Source organism: Falco rusticolus, chromosome 21 (assembly GCF_015220075.1).
Source record: "Falco rusticolus isolate bFalRus1 chromosome 21, bFalRus1.pri, whole genome shotgun sequence".
Lineage (NCBI taxonomy): Eukaryota > Metazoa > Chordata > Aves > Falconiformes > Falconidae > Falco > Falco rusticolus.
The window spans coordinates 186,940-210,475 of record NC_051207.1 but is presented as its reverse complement, the minus strand read 5'-3'; the positions used below and the strand labels follow the sequence as shown (position 1 = coordinate 210,475).

Sequence of the window (23,536 nt, the reverse complement as noted above, 5' to 3'; positions counted from 1 at the left end):
TAGAGTTAACCTCCAAGTTAGCATTATGTTAACGCTTATTAAACAATGATGCATGTATGAGTTGCTGTGCTGCTTGTTATCCGAGACTGTGTTACTTGAAGTCCCTACTCTACAGACCATAATAACCTTAGTCCTTACTCTCTAGACCATAACCAGAGCACCCAGGTTCTATTCTATATAGGATGTTATAGGACAACATGGCAAGGCAGTTATCTAACCATCCAACGTGGCAACAAAACTCACTTTTAAGGTGTCCTGAAGTGACCTACCTTCGTTAGAATACTAAACCCCACACCCAGATGAAGACCCTTCCCTGGCACAAGCGTAGTAACACAAGAGGATGAGACAGCAGATATTATCATTATATGCAAATCACAAACCAATCATTGTAACTGGGAGCGTACGACCTTGTGATTTTGGTGGATAAATGTAATGGTGATATCTGCAGAGGTGCGCTTGACCGGTGGAGGTTCCACCGAGCACCCAGCGCTGCGGTAAAGCAGTGCCCGCATTGGTGTTCAGAGGTTTGATTCCCAATTTCGGTGACACTCCTGCAAAGAGGCAGGTTTCCCAGAGAAGGGAGATTCCCATTAGTGCTGAGCAGCTTTGCCTCACCAAAACTGTTAAGCGTTGGAGAGCAAGGGACTACGGGTGTCGGCAGAGCCTCCCTCTCCCACTGTTAAAGAGCAGGAGAGCCAGGGGACGCGCGGCCTCTTGGGTTTTGCTGCTGGTGCAGGGAAGTGTGCATTAAGAGCAGGTGCAGCAGGTGCTGCAACCCTGCCTGAGAGCTGCTGAGCTTCAGCTGCTGCCACGAGAGAGCAGGGCAGCGTAGCTCACCTAGGAGAGGTCTCTGGCAAAGCCATTGTGCTTACTCTTCCCTTTCGGGGAGTAGCACACGCTGGCGTGGCTGTAGGCTGCGTTGAGCTTCGCCAGCCACGGCAGGGTGTAGGTGTCAGGACCTGGAAGGGGAACGGGAAGAGTCCTGCAGGGAGAGGAGCAACACCTGAGGGGGAGAGAAGCATCTGCCCAGCCCGCCGTGAGGAGCAGGAAGGCTGTCCTGCCCCTCCTCACAACACCTCTGTCTCCCCTGGCACGTGTTGCCAGCTCCAAGCCAGAGCTTGAAGCACATTCGGTCTGCAGATTTAACTACCGAACGACAGTTGATTGAAGGACAGTGATTGAAGTGAGGCAGCTATGTCAAAGGCCCGAAGCTCAGCGGTGGCCCCACGACGGGCATGGGGCCACCCCTGTACCTGCCTCTCTGACAGGGCTCTTCAGGGCTTTTCTGAGATTTAGAAGTAATTGGCTTTCTTACCATAGGCAAGTGATTAGATGGCAATTGTTCAAGTGTAAGTTAAACTCTCGCTGCATTATTTCAATTCATCTTCCCCCTCCCGATTACTCTTTCAAATTTAGTTACAAAGCTGTGTGCTCTGCTGAGGGACTGAAGCTGTTCAAGTCACTTTTCGTTCCTTATGTAATCTACAGATCCTATATCACTTCCTCACATTGTAGTGGTACTCGTATGATCCTGACTCGATGGATTCATTAAATATCCTCGTTTCAAATGTTTGTTTGGGTTTTTTTCCCCAAATCCATTTCTTTCAGTATTCTAGCTTGGAGATTAATCAGACTTCTTACAGACACCTCAGACTGCTTCTCCTCCCAGTTGAAAAAAACACAGCTTTTTATATTCCCTGGTTTGTAATCAAGTTCAAATGCATTATAAAATAGTTTTCTCTCTGCATTTTCTGATCCTGTGGTTGTCACGCTCACTGTGCAGTGTTGGACCAACTGCTTGAACCAAGTTCAGAGTCAATACCACAGCAAATCCAGAGCTGAGATTTAAGAGTGATGATTTTTGCCTCAATATTGCCTCCATAATACTTTATTTTTCCTCAGTATTTTCAAATGACTCCTAATATAATTTCACGTACCAAGCACTTTACTCACTTACGTAGATCATTAAAAAGAAAAAAAACCACCCCACCATGATTATTGCATTTACATATTTTGCCACAATACAGGTATGTTTTTTAATTATAATTTCCAGTTCAGTACCAGGGTTAGTCTAAATAATTTAATTCTTCTTCTAAATGCTTTACCAAAACACACAGAGGATGGACTTTGTTTCAAAATACAAACAGAAGGGAAGTGAAAAACACAATCCGATTTAAAAATCAATTAAAACTCCAAGCACTTTTTCTTGCTGAGACATCAGCTTGCATTTCTCACAAGAGCAGCAATCTGGAGCAACTGCAAGGCTCCATGGTACAGTAAGAACATCGCAAGTGCTAGGTCTCACCACGTTGCCCAGAACAGCTGGAAGGAAGGTGTGTGGGATTCAGCACATTTTCGCAGAGGTCTGGCATACAGCATCACCACACTCAGAGACATCCTTAAGAAAAGCTAAAAAAAGCTAGATGGTCTTGCTAGAAAGAGTATTTGATGGCAAATTCAATCCATTCCAGGTCTCATGACAAGACAGTACAGTATTCCTGGAGGCAAACAGAATGCAGTATCTCCAGCATCTCTTTTTTCTTAGGGGGGTGGGGAGCAGGGTGCAGAACTAGATGAACACGGCCTGGCACAAAATGGATTTTTACAGCAGGGTCTGCAAAGCCAGACAAGACAGCTAAGCTTTATAGCAGCAAGGTTCAGGCAGTTCCATTCTCAAATTAATGCCAAACAAAGAATGATGGCACAGTAACATAAGAGCGGTCAGGGCCATATGGTAATTCCAAACCTCTTCTCTTGCGTACTCAGAAGATCACTTGTGTTTCAAAAACCCTATTTAGTTCTCCTTAAAGAGGGCTGTGTTTTGTTTTGGTTTTTTTTTTTTTTTTTTTGGAGGGGGTGAGCTCATTATTTATGTTGTCTTCCTTAGTTCAGTTTTCTTCTGGATGGCACGTGCTGAGTGATAGATCAAGGAACCAGTGAGTCCTGCGACTAAAAGGAGAAAAAAAAACACAGATGGATCAAGACAGACATGCCTCGAAGAGAGAACAACTCTCAGAGAAAGAAAACACAAACCCTTCTGTTAGTGGAAAGGAGTTCCAGCTCCCCCTCAACAGAAAACAGCTGCTGCTCACAAGAATAACAACCTCAGCTCATTAGGGCAGAGGTGATTATGCTTCTCCAGAAAAAGCTCTCTCTTACAGAAGTAAAAAAGAGACAGGCTGAGTCGCATGTGATTACCGATGAGTGTAATTAATTTGGAAAGGAAGCTGATGTTGAGAGCTTTATGCCATGTTATTGCACTGACCCAGCTTGCCAAGGGCATGTTTCCTATTTCTTGCTCATTTCACAGCATCCTTAAGAATAAGCTACCCTACCCGACGCTGCCCTCGATGGACATGCTTTATCAAAGCCTGCAATGTTTACCCACGGAGGACACAAAGCAAAACAAACCGATGCCTTTAGTTCTCTCTGCAGTATTTTCCCCAAATCTCTCCAGCACTGAAGGAGCCTGTTAATTCAGTGCTTGTTTGGGACCATAGAAAAGTTTAGAATGGGTCTACTGCACCGTGAAAACCCAAACAACCCTGCATCCATCGGGGCAGCAACCCTGAACTCCTGCATGGAAGGAACACGGGGTGCCAGTGAGCAAAGGTATTTTCAGTGCCTTTGTGAAGATTCATGTTCTTTTTTCTTTTATGCAACACCTCAATCTAAGGAATAAGTGATTACTTGGTCCTACTTAAAGACACACATTTCAATGCTATATAAAGAGTAGCCACTAGAACGGGAACTGAGTCTTCTGTTTATTACTGTAGAATACAGAATTACTGGCCTTACTGTCTGGTCTTTGAGTGACACTTCAGATGACTGCCTTTTGTGGTTGTCTTGCCCCAAAATTATCTCTACCTGTGGAATAAATTTGATCCTGTAACAGGATAACTGTTACACAACTGATTTCTTTAGAACAGAATAGAATCGTTTAGGTTGGAAAAGACCTTTAAGTCCGGTCATTAACCTAACGCTGCCAAGTCCACCACTAAACCATGTCCCTAAGTGCCGCATGTACACAACTTTTAAATGCCTCCAGGGATGGCAACTCAGCCACTTCCCTGGGCAGCCTGTTTCAGTGCTTGCTAATCCTTTCAGTGAATACATTTTTCCTAATATCCAATCTAAACCTCCCGTTGGGCAACTTGAAGAATCCTTTCATCCTATCACTTGTTACCTGGGAGAAGAGACAGACCCCCACCTCGCTACCACCTCCTTTCAGGGAGCTGTAGAGAGCAATAAGGTCTCCCCCTGAGTCTCCTTTTCTTCAGGCTGAACAGCCCCAGTTCCCTCAGCTGCTCCTCATCAGACTTGTTCTTTAGATCCTTCACCAGCTTCATTGCTCTTCTTCAGACAGGCTCCAGCACCTCCATGTCCTTACAGTGAGGGGCCCCAAAACTGCACACAGGATCCAAGGGGTGGTCTCTCCACTGCAGAAGTACAGGGGGGACAATCACTTCCCTAGTCCTGCTGGCTACACTATTTCTGATACAAGCCAGGATGCTGTATCAGCCACCATTTCATCTTTCCTCTAGAATACAGACCCAGAACATGGCATTATGGCAGCATGAACCGGCTGTCAAAGGTAATCAGTGCTACAGGGCACTTGCATTTGTCATGAAAGTAAGTTTCAAAAGCCTCTCCTTGAGTCAGCCATAGAAATAAAGATGACCAAATTTGTTACAGACAGAAATTCTGTTCAATAGTATCAGGTTAATTGAGCACTGTGACGCCTCAGGTGCCGGGAGAACCTTGCAGATAAAGGTATTACACAATACATACAGAAGCTGACTTCTCAGGTCCAGTAAGACCTGCTGACCAGACCTCCAGGCTGGCCCTTCTATAACTGTGTTTCAGAGCACAGTTACTACCTGGAGCGCAAGGCTGGACCAAGGCTGGGCTCCATCACACACATGGAGCTGAGCAGACGCTGATCAGCTGTTCAGAAGCCAACACTGAGAGTGAAGTCCAGACACTCAAACAGTTCGGCAGGAACAGCCTCTCCTTACGGGACCCCACGTAGCTGTGAGGGCTACTTTTAGATCCTGCAGAACACTCACTGGAGCTCCTGTGTCTGGGAATGCATTCAGAGACCTCTTGAGATGGCTATGCTCATGGCAACCTGGGTTCACGGAATCTACTGGCTTTCGTTCCACATGAAAGCAACTGTTTGCTTACAGACCCAAGCTGGGCAAGAAAACAGCACAGATACATTCATATGGTATGTGAAAGACTGCATTATTTGAAAACAAAATGTCCTTTAGAGCACTGAAGTAAAATATTATGATAGGTCGTAAGTCATCCACAGCATCTTGAAAGTCTGCAGTACTAATTATGCTGATGCCACTCCCATGGCTCTATGGAACATGCTATATTCCCTCCTGAAGTCTGAAATTATCTCTCCCCATCAAACAGGGATTTATTATCAGCCATGCAGATTTTAGAAAAAGATGACAAATGTTCACAATTTAGAAAGAAAAAAGGATTGAAAGATGCAGTACCTGAAATATGCCTCCAATGATGGTACAAACTCCTGTGACAAAGTGCGTACAGAACCTAGAATGAGGAAAACAATTTGAACAACCAGCATGAGCTCCGATACCAAAATGTCAGATAAATAAGAATTAGCTAATAAAAACTAATTCATAATTATCATAATGTTCATCATAGCAGGTAAGTATGCATTATATAATTATTAAGAGCTAATGATTAACAGATTTAACAACTAAATAACCCCTACTGGCTACAGAATAAGGTTTGTCACTGATACTTTTACTGAGCAGCATTAGAGCAGTGTGCTCTAAGGAGCTCAATGGCAACACTAGGAGGCAAGTACTGAATTTATAAACCTAAAGATGGGCTTTTAATCACCAAGATTTTATCCATTCCTACGCAGGCAGAATGTACAGCAAGCTGCTGTAACACAAAACCTAAATCCCTAAGCACATGTTAATACATTTTAAGGTATAGACATTGGCTGTCCATTCATAATGTCCCTCATTATGATCCTAAAATACTGGACAGCTGCAACCCCCTCCATTCCCCTGCAATTACAAGCCTGTGGTTAATGGAGGATCCGGAAAGAAGAAAGAGGTTCCATACTGACTATGACATGCAGAAAAGCTATAGTAAATGCAGAGTAAGTAACCAGTTTGGATCAGTGTGGGTGCTGCTGTAGGTGCTGGTGAGATGCCAGATAAATCATCTTCCCATTAAAAAAAAACACCTGTGAGGAAATTAGTCTGAACTGAGAACCATTATATCAGACTTCTGCTCAGTACCCCAATTCCCTTCACCTTGATACTAGAATAAAAAGTTTCAGGTAATATCAGAAAAACCCCAATCCTTTTCAGATGTGCACACAGAGTAAGGGCTTCTGGGAGCGCCTCTTCCTCTCCACTGACTGGGAAGGGGCTTGGATGGCTTTCAGGCATCTGCACCATTGTGCCCAAGTGAGGACGGAGCTTTAAGCTATGCAAAATGACAAAAATCAATGGAGGGTGAATGAAATGGACTGAATTTACGTAAAGGCTCACACCAAGTGCCAAGACAGTGTATCTCAAGGAAATGCTGATCAAGCAGCAAAAGGGGCTGCACAGCAAGTGATCTGAGCAATGACTCCGATTCTGACTGAACAGGATAAGGCTGAACTCTCTACGAAGATCTACCCAAAGAAGAAACACAAACCTGGGAGAAACTGGGAGCACAAGAACGTGAGGGACTGTGGCTATTAGGAAGTAAACCACCACTTCCAAAGAGGTATTTACGAGCTATCAGTCACTGGCAGCACAATAGATCTCATGGAGGGCCAGAAAGTATTGCTCTCAAAATCCAGCGACTGTGGGCAACGCCTGGAATTTATGCAGCAGCCAAAAGAATTTGTGAGAGCTGTCAACTATGTAAGAATCTGCCTGTTTAAAAATGAAGACACTGCTGGGAAAGCCACCTCCAGCGACGAAGCATCCTTTTCAAAACCTTCAGACTGATTATGCCGAAATGCCTAAAGTAATGGGGTTCACATACCTACTTGTTGTTGATCAATTGTCAGGGTGGGCAGAAGCTTTCCCTACTCAGAAAAATGACTCAAAAGCAGGAAATTATTCCTAGACAGGGAGTTCCAGAGCTATCCAATTCTGACAGGGGACCTCATTTTTCTGCAGCTGTATTAAAACAGATCTATCATTCATTAGGAATTTGATCACAATTACATACTCCCTATCATCCAGAATCCTCAGGACAGGTAGAGAGGATGAAAAGAACACTCAAAGAGAAATTAGTCACAGTTTGTAAACAGACTGGGTTAAAATGACTGAAGCTTTAAATTTGGGTTTATGGGATATAAGAAACACTCCCAGGCAGCCAATTGGAGTTTCTCCGGCAGAACTTCTTTTTGGAAGGATTATAGCAGTACCAGGAACTTACGTCCCAGCAAAGACAAGTTTGTTGGATGGATGTGAACAGGTAACCCAATATTTGTTGTATTTGCAGAATTCTTTCTCAGATTTGAGAAACCATGCATAATGGTATCAAGGAATTAATATCTTGGTTCCCTGACCTATCAAGGTGGTTAAAGAAACTGACCTTTACAATACCTGTTGTGATTTCTATAGCTGTGTCTGTGATTGCACTAATGCGATGTTCTGTAACTTGTGTGACTGGCTTAGCAGCAAAATTGCAAGTAAGAACTTGGAAATATGTTAGCTATTAAACTATTGCAGGTACACAATAATAAAACAAAAGGAGGAAATTGTTAAAAGAAAACTTATTTTGAATTAAGAAATTTAAAGTGCCGAAGCAGCTAAGCGGCAGAACCAGGCCTCATCCCTAGCATAGCCCTAATCCAAGGCTGGTTTAAAACCCAGTCCAGTTAATCAGCGGGAGAACAGAGAAGCAACGGGTGATCAGTGTGTGCAAACAGGTGCTCTCAGAAACACAGGTGTTTTTAAAAAAAATTGGCATATGTGAATAGGAATTGCTTGTTCAAAGACTAAGCGCGCTTGAAGGAGTGTGTGAGTTAAAGCTGGCAGAGATCATGATCTGAGGAGGAGCTTGGAGCAGAGGCAGAGACTGAAACCGAACAGATGAATCAACTGGGACGGTCAGGTGATGGATTCACAGAACTGACACGACCAAAGGAAACTTCTAAAAACTTTGGATGTTGACTAATGATCTGGTAAGTGTAAGCTGTGCATATCCCTTTGCTCTCTGCCATCACTGGGGTGGTGGCCCAGCTCTGAGTCGCGAATAAAGCAATCCCAGCGGTACCCATGTCTGTGTAAATTTTTCCTTTACCAGTCAATACTGCTATAGTTGCCATTTAAGTAACTGACTGAACATCAAGTGCTACTAACAGAAACTGATAATCATAGCGTTTCATGAAGATGGGTGGACAATTCCAATCTAACCTGCCATGCTGGTGATGGAAATCAAACTAGCCGTATCCTTTTTCCAGACAGCAGAAGAAATTGCTCGTTACGTGCAATGCAACTTGATCATTTTCCAAATGGCTCTTCTGGATGAGACTGTTTGCTCCCTGAAAGTTTCCCTTCCTCTCTGTTGATAATGTAAGGAGCGAGAGCAACCGGTTCAGACCGAGTAATCCCAGTGGAGGCTGGCAACACAAGTAAGGCAGGAGGTCTACATGTGGTAACAGAGAATTAGATGCAGAAAAGTGGGGTGTGACCCCAGACATTACATTCTTAACGCCACAGCCTCTGCATACAGAAAGGCTGCTAAGTGACACAACAGTAAGAACGCTATCACCTCACTTCTGTGACACCAGAAGGTCTCGTACCTGCCCACTGTTCAGCTCTTGGCTTAGTTTTGCCTTTCAGCTTTAAGAACAGAAAAGTTAAATCTGAGTTACAACAAATCAGGAAATTTAGTTCGTGCCAATACATAGAACTACACTATCTCCCAGAAGAGATAATAAAGACCTCACATTTTAGAAAGACAAAGTCGGGACAGTTACATCGCAACGCTACCAGAATAGTTCCCGGTTTGTACTGAAGTTCAACAGTAAGCCGTAACATGTCAAAAAATGCAGAGGAGAGGTTTATGTAGCCAAGGACCACTTACTCCAACTTATAACTGACAAATCAACTGACATCTATTAATCAGGTAAGCATTAACACACACAAAGCAAACATAGTAAGACGCAAGTAAGAGCTTAAGGGTCAAGTCAGCGGAGCCTTCCCTGGAGAGAGGCTCTTTCCTCTAACCAGCTCGTCCCGTTTCTCAGCCTCCTAGGATTTAAAAATGCAACCAAAGTCAAGTTTTGCCAGAGCAGCTGCTTGATTTCTAGTAGGAAAAGCCTGTTCACTCAGCAGCTTTGCTCCTGAAATGCATCAACGAGTCCTTGTCCCAGTTTCAGAGGGACCAGGTAAAGACTTGCCTCGCAAAAGTACCGAGTATAATGTATATACACACACACAGGAGCTTGTCTGATCTGCCAGTGTAACAGACTTGTGTCCTATAAACTTTTCAAGAGTTTGTGGTGTTTAAAACGCTGTGAATTCAGCCACCCCTTGTTCCCATGAATCTCATAGCAGGCATACGGTGATGGAAAGGCTATGAGAGCATCCATCCAAGAATGACAGAATAGCATCTTACCGTGTCTGTCGGCTTCTGGAGTCACATGATTGGCAACTTTATCCAAGCGCTGTTTAAACAGAGTGCTCTACGTCCAGCTGCTGCTCTCCTGTTATGGCATCGATGCTCAAATCTGAAAGCAGCGAGCAAGGACAGCGGTCAATGAACACACAAGTGTTATGGCCTGTGGCAAGCCGAGGAAGTGAAGAGACAGAATCTTTCAGCCAGCAGGGTAAGAACGTGCCAAACCGGGAGAGCACGTACAGCTAGTGTCAAGTGACCGACAGGGAATAAAACACACGGTGCAGCACCCTAAACGGCCCTCCCAGGTACGGGGTTCGGTTTGGTGTTCAAGAAGGACAGTTTCCAACTTCCAAGAAAGCGTTACCCTGAAAGGTAGACGCGCTTAAGGCAAAAAGCCTAAAGCAAACCCCTCAAAGCCCAGAACCATTCACAGGAACATAGGAGTTAAGCCTAAAATTGGTTGAAAGCTGCCTCCTACCTCTTCCCCTACCACCTTTCCCCCTTCAACATCAGCACATTTCCTCGTGATCCCTTGTCACAAAAAACATTGAGGTCTGTCATATCGGCTCGGTGCCAAAGCACCACGATGCGCTTGCTGGCTACATGCTCTCGTAGAAGGCTGACAGCTTCTTCGCACACAACAGCCGAGGCTTCCAGTCTCTCCGGCCTTCCCACGCCCTGTGAAACGTGAGGAAGGCAAAGACCGATAACATCTCGGGGGGTCAGGAGGAAGGCAAGATGCACTGTATCTAGAGCCCAACGCATTACCCAGAGGAATTACCGCAACAGAACAAGAGGCAGGAATGATCAGTAGACAGGCAGATAACATGCACGGCAGCGATACCCAGTCAGACTTGCAGGACTTCCAGTCACTTCATCCCGCAACTTTGTTTTGAATTTAGTTAAAAGGTAATCAGATTCTTAACGCTCATCCTGCTTTTATAACTGCTGGAGAAAGGCTAAGACGTGGCATTGGTATTACAGTCAGAATTCAAGTACAAAATTCTCGGCAAAGCTGTGCCTGGCCAAGTGACTTCCCAAGCAGGCTCTGGAGCCTTTCAACGAGACAGTCAAATCTGGAGTCCCGAGGGAACCCTGTGCCAGCTCCGCCAGTGCGACTGAGCTCTCTGACAAGTACACCGCCGTACGGAAATGTAAATGGGTTTGTACCTCAGGCTCGTTTACAATCTAGAAAAATGATACTGCCCGGCCGGACGCGCTGGTTTAAGCGCCCAGCAGGCCCGGCTGCGTAACCACGAGGGACCGACAATTCCTCCCCGGCCGTTGCCTGAGCCGCAGCGCAGCACTCGGAAGCGGCGGGCACAGGGAGCCTCGCGGGCCCTCGGTAAGTACAAAGCTTATCCCTCCGTAGTCGCAGCCCGACTCACAAGCACAAGGCACATGTGGAAAAGTAACATCTAGAGTCACCTTCAGTTCAGCTCCCCTTGATCTGCCAGCGTACAATTCCGGATAAACCCAGATACAAAGGAAAAACACAAGAGCCCCGTTTCACTGGGAAGCGAGTCCAGAGGCCTCTTCCCCTCGGCTGCTCCGGCCCAGGGGCTGACTGTCACGACACAGGATGAGCGAGACCCCTGAGCTGCTGCCGCCCAGCCCTCCCGGCAGTTAATCGCTTGCCCTTTGCAGTACTTTTTAGAGAAATCAGCAGTCGGGGGCGCGGGGCGGGGATCCCCCCGCCGGCTTGCTTTCCCTCCCCGTGCCCGCCCGCAGGGGCTGCAGAGGCCCCTGAGCCGCCCCCCGCGACAGCGTTACCGCCGGCCCCGATGCGGCCCCAGCCCGCTGCCACGGCCCGGCCGGCGGCTGGGGGAAAGACAAAGCCCCGCGCAGAGCTGCGGCGGCTGCCCGGGCACCCGGGGGCGGCGGCGGGGCGGCAGGGCGCCGCGGGCCGACCCCCCTCCCGGGCCCCGCCGCCACAAGGGAGCACCGGGGCCGCCCCGCCGCCGCTCCTCGCCTCCTCGCTGAGGTAGCGGCGCAGCTCCGAGGAAAAAAAAAAAAAAAAAGGCAGCACCGTGAGCAGCCCGCTGAGCACCGCCACTGCCGGGGAGACGAGCACCGCCGGCAGCCCCACCGGTCCCGGGCCGCCCGCCGCCGGCACCAGGCGCTCCCTGCGCGGCCGAGCGCCGGCCCGCCACGTCCCCCCCAGCCGGCCGCTGCCCGACGGCCGCGCCCGGGCTCGCCCGCCGGCCCCCGGCCGCCCGCAGCCCGCCCGCTCACCCGGCGGCGCCGCACGTCCCGGCCCGAACGGCTCCCGGGCTCCCGGCGCCGCGCGGCCGGCCATGAACCCGCCTCCCGGGGCCGCGTGCGCAGCCGGAAGCCCCGCCCCGAGGCGCCAGGCCCGTTCTGCGCATGCGCCGCCCTTAGTTGGGATGGGGCCCTTCGTTTGGCTGGAGCGCTGCTGCCATCTAGCGGAACAAAATGGGTACTGCAGCCACTCTAACAGACTGCACAGTTTATTATAGGGATGGCATCAAAAATAACAAATGCTGAGAAAGAAAAACAGCTGAGCAGGTTTTTCTGAATTATGGTGACTGAATTGGCTGAAAGGAGGAAGCAAAAAGGCCATTTAGCAGACCCTCGGTATCACCAAGTACTCTTACAGAATGAGGCCTTCCCACTTGGCTAGCACTAGCTAGGATAAATACTGGTAACAATTGGTTGCTGTTTCTGTCCCCTAAAGTCTGCTCCGAGGACTAAGTGATACGTTCCTCCTCTGTGAATATCATTAACGGTATCTGGCTTTGCTTTCCTTTGGTTGTTTCTGTGTTTTTTAAAAATCGTATTTGCGTAGGTGAAAAGGGAAAGATATGATGCTTACTTTTTAGATTAATTGCCATGGCTGAAGTTGAAGAGTCCAGAAAAATGTAAGCTGGCTGAAGAAATGGGTTGACCTCAAAGCTGAGTCTATCTCCAAACAAGAGAAATCCTGTTTCTCCTGATGAGCAAGGATGATGGCTATTTAACAATGACATTACCACATCGCCAACATATAATGCCTAATGTTATGTGTTTGTATATGTAACAAAATCATACGTGCATTTATTTCTCGTTTGAGAATGCTGCCTATGGAGGGGTTCTCTGCGCTGTAGTTCAGAGACCTGTAACTTGGGCTGAATTTGGACCTGAATACACCACCTAGAAATGAATCCAGTTTTGATGCAAAAGCAAAGGGGACAGATGTTCTACTTCTTTTAGAAGTTGTTTCAGTGGCTAACTGCCTTCACTTAGATCTCAGTTTCACTTTTTTTTAAAATGTGAATGGTTTTAGTGTTCAGCAATAGGTTCTTTACATATGTCTTCTGCATAAATGTCAGTTCCTGTTAAAATCAATGTATAAAATACTACACAAACTAACTTAAGATGATCTCTTACCTTACAGGCAAACTTGAAGGACACCAATTTGAAACTCTTGCATTGTACAACCTGTTTTCCAAGCTCAACTTTTATGCCTCTTCTCTGTGTTACATACCGTTTTCCAAGAACTTAAGATTCTGAGAACTGAACTAAGCATAATATTCCAGCATCTGTCTCATTAATGACATGAAATAATGTCTCAATTCCTGTTCGTTACTATACCATACATAGATTCAAGGATGAAGTGACTCCCTTTCGTTATGACATCTCACCAACCTCTCCACCATTACACCTAAAGACTCCTCAGTCATCGCCTACCACAGATACAGTTCCCATATACAAGACAATGGGCTCCACTTCATCATCCTGATCGGGTTTTGGAGTACTGCAGTAACGCACGTTTTGTTTGAATAGGCTTTACCTGACTGCTCGACTCCCATTAACATTTATCACTGTCAAACATCTCACAACTTGCAGGTTTGTAGCTGTTGCATTCGCTTCCATATAATCAGAAGAACTACCTGATGTAGATGCTGAGGGGGGGGGGGCGGCTCAGGAGCCTCTTCCCACCCCTGTGTGCAGGCAAGGGGAGGAAAAGCAAGCCGGCGGTGGGATCCCCACCCCTCGCCCCCTACTACTGATTTCTCTAAAAAGTATTGCAAAGGGCAAGCGATTAACTGCCGGGAGGGTAGTTAATCCCAGATGTATCTTTCACGAGCTATCATTTGTAAAAGGAGTTCTCAGTGCTGGGGAGACCAGCCAAGAAAGAAAAAGTTTCCAAAGAGGGTTGGAAATTTCTGTCTTCTAGTCCTAGGGAAATGAAACTGAAGCCATCTTCTGGTGTGCAGCCCAGCAAGTTATTGTGAGCCTGTCTGGGAGAAATTAGCACCTAATTAAAAAGGTGGGAGTGGCAGCCAGGGAGGAGGGTTACAAGAAGGCATCTGCCTTGAGGCTGTGCTAAAGGGAAACTGTAGGTGCTTGTTTCTCAGCAGTTCAGCTGACAGATGCCTCTAGGAAGAAGGTCCTGGTGCCAGGGCATAATTTCCATGCCCTGTTCTTTTTTTCTTTGATGACAGAGGGTGCCGAGGGCTGAAGGCACCAGCTGGATGCTCAGTGCCCTTCCATTTCCCTCTGCAAGGGTTTTGGGTGGGTGAGAGAGGCAGCAGCTGTGACCCGGCTGCAGATGTGCTGGGCACATCGGCCCGCAGCAAATGTGGAGTTTGACACCTTGTGTCTCGTATGGGACAAGACCCTGCTGGTAAGCAGTTGCTGGAGAAAAACTGGTGCGTGATCAACTTCTACCTTAGTTGTCCTGTGCAATATCATCTGCAGCTGGGTTCTATCCACAGAGCTGAGATGCTGGTTTCCCTGCCTTTCAGGACTGCTACAGGTGCGTGTTTTCAAGATCTGTTGGTCTAGCCAGCATGCTGTAAGGGTATGGGTAACAAGGTTTCTCAGTAATGCTTCTTGTGCCTATCCATTACCAGACTAACTTGGTATCATTTTCTACTAAGAAAGCTTATTCTGTGTGCTGCTCAAAACACTGGGCTGTTCAGGCATTAGAGAGAGGAGAGAGTCAGAGCGGCGGTGGGGGGCCCCGCTAGGCTGGCATCGATCCCGTCGGGGGGGTTCGGTGGCTGTCCTGCCAGGTGAATGCAATGGTGGGGGCCCTGCTGGCCGGCATCGAGCACGTCAGGGCTGTTCGGTGGCTGAACGCGACAGTGGGGGTCCTGCAAGAGCAGCATCGAGTCCGTCGGGGGGGGGTTGGTAGCTGCCCTGCCAGGTCAGGGTGACGGTGGGGGGCCCCGCTAGGCAGGCATTGAGCCTGTTGAGGCGTTCAGTGGCTGCCCTGCCGGGTGAAGGGCAGGGGTGGGGGGCCTAGCTAGGCTGGCATCGAGCCCTTCGGGGGGTTCGGTGGCTGCCCTGCCAGGTGAGCGCGGCAGTGGGGGCCCCCGCTCGGGCAGACTACAAGGGTAGCTTTAGGGTTAGGGCTAAATAGGGTTAGGGACATGGTCAGGATAAGGGTTTGGTACATGCAATCTACAGTTCTACCAGAGAAGGTGCCAGGAAGGAGTTCTGTTGGTAGTTCTCACACTGCCCCGGTAGCCAGATGAAAGGCACCACAGAAGTAGGGCTACCTGCTTTCTGGGCTGAGATGGGGACCCGCTGACTTTTGGACTCGTGCCAAGGGTGTAGCTGTAGCTACCGTGCTGCTGGGGACTCGGCAAAAGCCTCTTTGTGCAGAGAGCCAGCCTGAAAGGACCCCTGGACGTGCGCTCCTTGTCAGCTGTCTGTCACCTCCTTCAGATCTTCCTTGCCCCCTGGGTTGTCACAAAACACTTTCTCCTGGCCCAGGGCCTATGGGAGATGCCCAAGTCCTTTCTCGGCTGTTCACAGTGGAGGGCTTTGGTCGCAGCTGTGTTTGCCAGGAGCCTAGAATGACCCCAGAGCCCCCGATGTGTTAGGGGCAAAGCCCTGCCAACCGACCAGCTGAGGCAAGGGGCGGCAACACGGGTCAGACCCGAAGGACACCCGTTCCAGGAGCGGAGACTAATCCTGCCTTCTGCTGCCTTGCCATCCCCTCCAGGAGGTCTGGCAGCTGCCTGCAGAGTGGGAGCAAGTGAGGCCCAAGTGGCAAGAGCAGCTCGAGCAAGCAAAGGCAGAGTGGGCGGCGTGGGGAGCCTGGTCTGCGGGGAAGGACCGACAGCAACCCCAGGTACGGGCAGCGATTGACACCGCTGAGAGCAGCAGCGACCCTCTCCTTCGGGGCACCCAGGGCGGCAGGTCTCCAGAGGAGGGGAGCAGGACAGACATCCGGCTGCAGGGCAGGGGTTTGCCTGCTCAGGCTCGTGAGGGAGAGAGTGGCAGCAGGATGCAAGCGGCAAAATCAGCTGTGATGATGGGCATGCAGTGCTGGGTCTCCCAGCTGCCAGGTCCTGCTGCAGGCTCCTTTCAAGAGGTCCTCTGGGAAACAGCACCTGTGGATGCCGTCTGCTTTGCTGAGAGCGTCTGCTCCTTGGCAGGCCCTCGGCACTGGAGGCGCTTGGACTCCCCACCCTCCAGCCCAGCCCAGGAGAGAGGAGGTCGAGGAGAGGTGGAGAAAGGCTCCAACCCCTCTCCCAGCCGAGCAGAAGACAGCAGCAACCTCTAGGCCTGGGGGAAACCTGCATGAGGGAGGAAGTAGGCATTTCCTCCTCCCCTTAAGCTTTGAGTGTTGTTCTGTAGAAGGAAGAGAGTTGCCTCATTGCCCCAGGATGGGGTAGGGGAGCCCGGAGGCAGCGGTGCCTGAGCCTGGGACAGGGTTCTCCAGCCTGGAGGCCAAAGCTGTTGGTGGGACTCTTCCCTCCGGCCTCCCGCCTGGACTCTGCAGGGGGCAGGGGACCGGTGCTGGGGCAGCAAACACTGCTGTAAAGCCTAAAGATGTCCCCAGGGGCTGCTCCCAGCTCTGCCTGGGAGCTGCTGCTGTCAGATTCACCCACTAGCAAGCAGTTCCTGGTCCAGGAGTGACAACTGCGTGGAGGAGAACAAGTCTGGGTGTCTAATACCAAGGTCTCCAACATCAGCTGAGCAGCGTTTATTTTAATGGGTTCTTTTAACTCCCCAGGAGTTTCCATTGTGCCCCAAAGCCATTTTCTGTCAGAAAAGGTGCAGGCATGTGCATGAGACACGGGTGTTTCTCTGTGTTGTAACTGGGAACAAAGGCAGCTTTTCTTTTCATTCCAGCTGGAAAGGGAGCACAGAGCGTCAGCCCCAGGGAGGCAGCCCTGCTCCCTCGTCCTGGCTGTGGGTGTGAGCCCGTGCACGCTCCATCTCTGGAGGAAAGGCACTGAAGAAGAGCAGCCTGGGAGGGGCCTCCCAGAGCCGGCTGGGGAGAGGGCTGGTCACCCCGCGGCCCATGGCGACTGCCGGGAGCAGCTCGGCGTGGCCAGTGGCCTCTGGGCACGGGCCTGCGGGCCTCCCCTGCGTTCTGTAGGCGGGCACCGGAGCGTCCCCAGGCCTGGGCGCCCTGCGTGGGAGCCATGCCTGGGGACAAGGCCCCGGGCGGTGGCAGCCAGAGCTGCTGCACGCACACAGGACTGAGCTCTGCAGAGGCTGCTGGCACCGGGGGGATGTGGGAGGTGCGGGCTCGGGCCTGCTGGGGCCTCTGTGAGGGGCAAGCAGGGGCTGCCCCACGCCGGGCACAGCTGGGCACAGCCAGTCCCCGCCAGGCTCCACAGCATCGCCAGGGCTTTGTGATGCAGGCGGCACACCGTGCCCAGAGGTCATTGTGATGCGGGTCCCCACGGTGACCCCGCGGGTATTTAAGGAGCCAGAGCCCTGGGTGCCTACTCCCAGGAGAGCCACTCCCTCAGGAGGCAGCATCTCCCTGGGTGACCATGGCCGGTCATCGGCAGACGCCGCCAAAGATGCCCACGGATGAGGAGGCAAACGCCCACCCCCAGCCCAACAGCAGGCTGCATCACGAGGTACTGCAGTCAGGCACAGTGTCCAGGGCATGTGTGACAGGGAGATGGCTTGTACTGTCCGTGTCATCCCGCTGACATCCCCTCCATCCCCTGCCTGTGCTCTTCTTCTCCCCGTGTAAGTGGCCTCCCAGCACAGAGGTGACGCACAGCCCTCCTCTGGCTGCAGAGACCATAATCCTAACCAACCTGACACATAGCACTGCATATTCTACCACTAATCCATATCCCTAAACGCCTGTGTTTCCCCCGGCACCCAGTTACAGATGCTTAGGTCTCCTTTTGCCCTTAATGTTTTTATAGGGTGCGCCAAGGTTCTTGTCTGAGGAGGAAAACTGGGAACATGATGATATAGAGCTGTGCCGAGCGGGAATCATCATCTACAGCATCTGGGTCAACCCGTCATTCCTGGAGTTCTGCCAGGAGCCCCGTGGTGGTTTTCAGGAGAGGCAGCCAGATAACACGTGGCCCTGCTCCGAGCCCAGGGATGAGCCCGAGGATGACCCAGGTACATCCTTGCGTGTAGCGCTGGCCTGGCAAGGGAAGGCTTAGCCCAGGTGTCCCAGCAATGTGCACCCAGGCCAAAGCAGAAGGACTGCGTGCATGGGGGCTGGCCGTTCCCTGGCCACCACTCCCTGGGGAAAGCTCTCGGTGGCGGGGAGCAGGCAGGATCTTGCCCGGTACCTGCCCAGCCCCCTGCCTACACTTGTCTTCCTTCCACAGGCATGGCTGCCCTCCCGCATGCCCCAGCTTGACAGCGACGGCCCTCCCTCTTCCGCAGGGCGCTCAGGGCTCTGCGCAAGGCTTTCTGCTGTACTTGCATCAGGCCACAGCGAGAGCAGCAGCGCCGTGCTGGCAGAGGGGTCCCCAGAGATGGCAGCTGGCCCTGATCCTGTGCGGTACCCAGAGGGTGTGGCACAGGGAGGCACACGAGGCATGGGTGCATGGACGGCGCCCAACACGTTCAGCTGCCACGAGGACATTGTGCTGCCAGACTCCTCTCCACCCTGGACACTTTCTGAGGTCAATAAAAGCTGAGCACACTCCCCCAGTGGTTGTCTGTGCCTGGTCCATCCTGGGAGAAAGACGTGTGCAGGCAAGTTCTGAGTGGGGAAGTTCTGGCCGCAAGAGGAGACAACTTGGTAGAGTGTGCATGTGTGATGCACTGTGAGCGTGCAAGTACTCTGCTGTATGTAATGTGTACCCTCGAGTACCTTGGTGAGCACTCCCCCGTGCTCCCAGCGCTGTCATAAAGAATGCCCGCCTTCTGAAACTTCACATCAAGTCTGAGAGGGTTTTTCACCGTGACCGCCTTTACGGGATCATTTTCTGGTGACCCAGGTGAGACTCCGCTATTGAGCGCTGGTGGAGCTGCGGATCACAGCAATTCCAGCCGGCAGTGAGGGACTCTTGGGGAAGACCTTTGATTCCCGGACCAACGACTCCAAAGCAACGTTCCCCTGGTAAGATGTCAGGCATTCCTGGTGGTCTGGGATACCTGCCCCTAAGCAGAGGCAAAAGCCCCGCTGGGTTGGGTTATTGAGGGCTCTCCTGCAAACAATGTGTCTGGTAAAATTTCTGCCTGACGTACTCAAGTATATTAATGTTGTGTGTGTGTGTGTGTCTAGTAGAGTGCACTCTGAACATCTGAAAATACTTCTACACATGTGTATGATAAAATGTTCAGGACACTAAAAGGAAACGGGCCCTGGTCAGTGTACACGGCCGTGGTATTTTACAGCAGTCTCCCCTGGGATGTGTTTTGGGACACTGGGAAGAATCAAGGGGTAGTTCTGAGGGAAATGTAACTAAAAGCACCCTAGTGCAATAGTGTACTCAGGGGTGGTCTCTGTATAAACTGGGTGACGGGGGAAAATGGCAGTTTGCATTATTGTATGATGTTACCGCTGATGTTGTTTTGAAGGCAGGAAAGGAAAAGGGACAGAGTTTGATACGCTGATCTTTCTTCCACTGTAAAGACCCATTCTGAATGGCAAAACCAGTGTGGTACAAATTTACCTTCCTGAGATCCTTTTCTCTTGGCTTTGGGAAAGGATAAGAAGAGGTCATTGAAAAGGGTCTGCTCTGCTTGTAGTATAAGACAGAGGTGTTTAAAATTGTAACGACTACAAGAAAGAAGGAGGTTTAGAGACAATGGTTTAGAGTTAATGGTTGAAGCCCAGCAGAGACGGGGAGAGAGTTCTGATGCTGATATTAGTGATGTGAGCAGGGTAAGAGAAAGTGGTGGCAGGCGAGCTGACGAGGCTGGTGGCAGGGAAAGTGGCTGTGAAGAGGGAGAAGGTTTTAGCGCAGCCGCAGGGTGGGAGCGGGCCAGACCAGGGGAAGTGATACAGACTCCCCTGTGCCAGGCTGTGGGAAACGAAGGACCCATTATGGTGAGGGTCCCATTTTCAGTAACGGAGTTGAAGAATTGAAAAGCAACCGCAGGAAATTACCGAGACGACCCTGAGAAGGCGGCTGGTGTTTTTGAAATAATGATGGTTAAAACACAGGATGATCCAGAGTGTAAGGATATAGCGGCAGTACTGCAGGTTTTGTTTGATAGTAGTGAGAAGGAGATGATTTGTCAAGCCGCTAGAATACATGTGGAAGCTGAGGTTAAAACAGGAACTGTGGAGCATCATTTCCCCTCTGTTGGTCCAAACTGGGACCTGCATGTTAACGGACCCAGGCAACTTTGGACTCGGTATCAGAAAGGGATTCTATTTGGCATTCAAAATGCTGTGGCTAAGGCAATAACCATGTCTGAACGGTACGAGGCTAGGCACGATAGCCAAGAGCCCCCCCCAGATCTGCAGAACAGAATGAAGGAGGTAGCCTGCAACTCTACAAGTATTGACCCTGAATCTTAAGAGGGATGAGATCAATCAGCCCCTCTATTGGTGGGCCAATCCTGCGATGGTATTAGAAGAAAATTACAAAAGCTACAAGGAAGTGATTGCTCAAGACAGGGGAAAGCTGTTGGGTGTTGCTTGGATTGCATATTGACATAGAGAGAGTCAAAAGGAAAGAGTAAATTGTCGCTTGTTGGCGGTATCAGAGTAAAATAGTAGGGTGAGGGGAAGGTCCTGAGGACAGGGCAGAGCCCCCAGAGGGGGACTGCGGCCCAGCCCTCGGTTGGGTGATAATCAGTGTGCACAGTGCAAAAGGGATGGGCGTTCGGAAGAAGACCATCTGCTTAAGGATTGGAGTCCCTCTGCCCCCTTGCTCCCAGTAAGCGAGGAATGAGGGGGAGCGGAGGAGTGCAGGAGCGGTCTGCAAACTAGGACCATGTGCGGCAATCGGTTAGCTGAGGGGAATGTGCTCGAGCTTGTCTAGACAGCAATTAACATGATGAGGCATGTTTGCAGAGCACAGGGGAGTGGGAGACGGATGGTGCCAAGAAAAGGTAACACCTTGCTGTTAATTGATGAAAGTGTCCTTTGTAGTTAACCACCAATCAGGGATTGCCTAGTATGTAATTCTTAGCCTAAAGAACCAATCTGTTTAAAGCACGCAGCTTCTGAAAACATATATAAACTCGTGACTGTGTACACTAAATCGACATTTGCTTGCATCAAGCTGTGTCCCTCATTCCTGGAGTTCTGCCAGGACCCCCGTGGTGGTCTCCAGGAGAGGCAGCCAGATAACACGTGGCCTCTTGTGAGGATGTATCGCAGCCAGGTGTTGCAGTGTTTTTTAAAGTGTAATGCCAAAGGTAGGTAATGAGTGAGTGGAAGAAGGCTCAGAAGAAGCCCAGGAAGAAGAATACTTCTCATGTGATGAACAGGATTATTCCATATCGGAGGCTCTTTTGTACTGGGAGTGTGTGGTGGCCTTGGAATGTACTTTCTCGGATAATGTCTCGTCATCATTGGAGTATTCCAAGAATTATGGAGATTAGGCCTAAGGCCAGGGGCTGGGGGGAATTGTAGTGAAATCACATGGCCAGTCCTGAGGTAGTGAGGAGGGCGGCAGCGGCTCCGGAAATTGGTCAGGGGCTGGGGTCTACTATGTGGAAGGGGTGTGCTTGGTGGGCCATTAGATGTTTTCTTGTAAGTATAAGCTTAGTAGGAGAACGAAGACGTATGCTTGGATTATAGCTACTGCTGCTTCTAGAATGGTGAGCAGCAGAAGGACTAGCATGGTTAGAGCGGAGACTGCGGGTATGATGGGAAGAAGGGTGGCAGTGGCTGTGGAAATGAGTTGGATGAGTAGGTGTCCTGCTGTTAGGTTTGCTGTAGTCGGACTCCAAGTGCTAGTGGCGGATAAGTAGGCTTGTGGTTTCAATTATAATTAAGGCGGGAATAAGCGGGGTGGGGGTGCCTTCGGGCAGTAGGTGTTTTAGGGAGACTGTGGGTTGGTTTTGTAATCCTGTGAGGAGGGTGGCGAGTCAGAATGGGAAGGCTAGTGCTATGTTTATGGATAGTTGGGTAGTGGGGGTGAATGTGTAGGGTAGTAGGCCTAGGAGGTTGATTGTAAGGAGCAGTATTATTAGGGATGTGAGGATTAGCGCTCATTTGTGGCCCTTTTTGTCTAGGGGTATTACTAGTTGTTTTGTGATTAGGTGAATTAGTCAGGATTGAAGGGTGGTGAGGCGGTTGTTGATTCATCGGGTGTTGGGGGAGGGGAATAATAGGGTGGGAAAGAGAATAGAGAGGAGGGCTAAGGGTATGCCTATTAAATAGGGGCTTGAGAATTGGTCAAAGAAGCTTAGGTTCTTGGTCAGGTTCAGGGGGTGGATTTGTCAGGGACGTTGGTTTTGTTTGGGGGGCGGTTGATGGGGGTGAATGGTAGGAGTTTAGGTTGGATGATTAGCGAGAAGATCGTTCAGGTGGCAAGCATGGTTAGGAATCATGGATTTGGGTTTAGTTGGGGCATGTCATTAAGGAGGGGTGGGTTGTCCTCTTCCTCTAGCTTAAAAGGCTAGTGCTGGTACATAGCTTCTCAATGATTAGGATGATAGGAGCGTGGATCAGCGTTCGAAATGGGCTAGGGGGGTTGATTCTACCACGATTGGTATGTAGCTATGGTTGGCTCCACAGATCTCTGAGAATTGGCCGTAGAAGATGCCCGGTCGGGTTGTGATGAAGGCTGTTTGGTTAAGTCGTCCTGGGATTGCGTCGGTCTTTACCCCCAGGGATGGGACAGCCCATGAGTGGAGTACGTCGTTGGCGGTGATGATGATACGGATGGGGATTCCATTGGATTACAATGCGATGGTCTACTTCTAGGAGTCGGAAGTGCCCTGGAGGGAGTTCTGTGGTTGGGATTATGTAGGAGTAGAATATTAGGTCTTTGAAGCCTGTGTATTCGTAGGCTCGATACCATTGGTGTCCGATGGCTTTCAGAGTTAAATTGGGCTCATCAATTTCGTCTATTATGTATAGAATTTGTAGAGATGGTAGGGCGAGTAGGATGAGGACGGTGGCGGGTAGGATTGTTCAGATGAGTTCTACTTGTGCATCTACGGTGTTGGAGGATAGTTTTTCTGCTAGTGTAAGTGTCAGCAAACAGAGAACTAGGCTGCAGATTGCGAGTGCAACTATTAGGGCGTGGGCGTGGAATTCTATGAGTTCTTCTATGATGGGTGAGGAGGCGTCTTGGGATCCGACTTGGGATTGCTTGGCCATGGTAGGGGTGTACATTTAGCTTTGACAAAGCTGTGTAATGGGTTTACTAACACTCCATAAGAAAGAAGCATGAGTGGTTTGATGCAGTTGGCTTGAAACCAGCGTGTGAGGGTTCGATTCCTTCCTTTCTTGGGTCTGGACGAAGGTTGGTTCTTCAAAGGTGTGATAGGGGGGTGGGCAGCCATAGATTCACTCGATGTTGGTAGCGGTTAATTCTGTTTGGAGGACTTTTCGTTTTGCTGCAAATGCCTCTCAGATGATGAATATTAGTAAGATTACGGCTGTTATTGAAATTAGGGAGCCAATAGAGGATAGGGTGTTTCATAGGGTGTAGGCGTGGGGGTAGTCTGAGTAACGTCGTGGTATGCCGGCTAGACCTAGGAAGTGTTGGGGGAAGAATGTTAGGTTTACGCCTGTGAATATAATTCCAAAGTGGGTTTTAGA

The 23,536-nt window shown here is 49.8% G+C and overlaps 2 long non-coding RNA genes across 2 annotated transcripts; both read right to left on the bottom strand.

The window, feature by feature from the left end:
• Window positions 1-3,327: 3,327 nt before the first annotated feature.
• LOC119140482 lies at window positions 3,328-22,753 on the bottom strand. The gene is made up of 3 exons (XR_005101625.1): window positions 22,673-22,753; window positions 10,103-10,110; window positions 3,328-3,341 (listed from the first exon to the last, which is right to left on the bottom strand). It is a non-coding gene; the product is annotated as an uncharacterized LOC119140482 (long non-coding RNA).
• LOC119140483 lies at window positions 4,316-9,782 on the bottom strand. The gene is made up of 3 exons (XR_005101626.1): window positions 9,622-9,782; window positions 5,511-5,565; window positions 4,316-4,439 (listed from the first exon to the last, which is right to left on the bottom strand). It is a non-coding gene; the product is annotated as an uncharacterized LOC119140483 (long non-coding RNA).
• Window positions 22,754-23,536: the final 783 nt, after the last annotated feature.